The sequence below is a fragment of the Penaeus monodon genome, chromosome 19 (genome assembly GCF_015228065.2).
Source record: "Penaeus monodon isolate SGIC_2016 chromosome 19, NSTDA_Pmon_1, whole genome shotgun sequence".
Lineage (NCBI taxonomy): Eukaryota > Metazoa > Arthropoda > Malacostraca > Decapoda > Penaeidae > Penaeus > Penaeus monodon.
In genome coordinates, this window is record NC_051404.1 from 37142770 (window position 1) to 37143286 (window position 517).

A 517-nucleotide genomic window follows, 5' to 3' on the forward strand; every position below is an offset into this window, starting at 1 on the left:
AAACTTCACAGAACAAAGAAAAATATGAACTTCCATTAACAGGTGCGAAGAGGCGAGCCGCTTTAAGACCACGAATAAGTAATGGGCAGTTAATATCCTTTAGCGAGGGACTTCGAACTCGTAAAATGTTTGTCTGGACTCAGCAGGGCAGGTCGACGTCGCCTGCGCTGTCATGGGGGACAAAGACGAACCCAGGAGGAAAATTATTCAAGTCAAATATTGTTTTATTTAAGACCGCGTTGATTGACAGGGTCGGGTCTGATAAAGCAATTTGGATGTGCAGTCTGAAATATAGTAAATGGCATTTGTATTGGAAAACGGAGTGGAGGTTCTCGCTTGATATTAAAGCTCATGTTTTATTAATAGCAACAGCGAAACGTAGGACTTTGCGGATCCGCTTAAGGGAAGGTCAACCTCGAGCGATCAAGGAGCAGGGCAGAACGGGAGGACCTTCTCCTCCTCAACTGCTCCTCCTTCGCCAGAGCTATGGAATCAACGCTCGACCTCTTTACCAGAA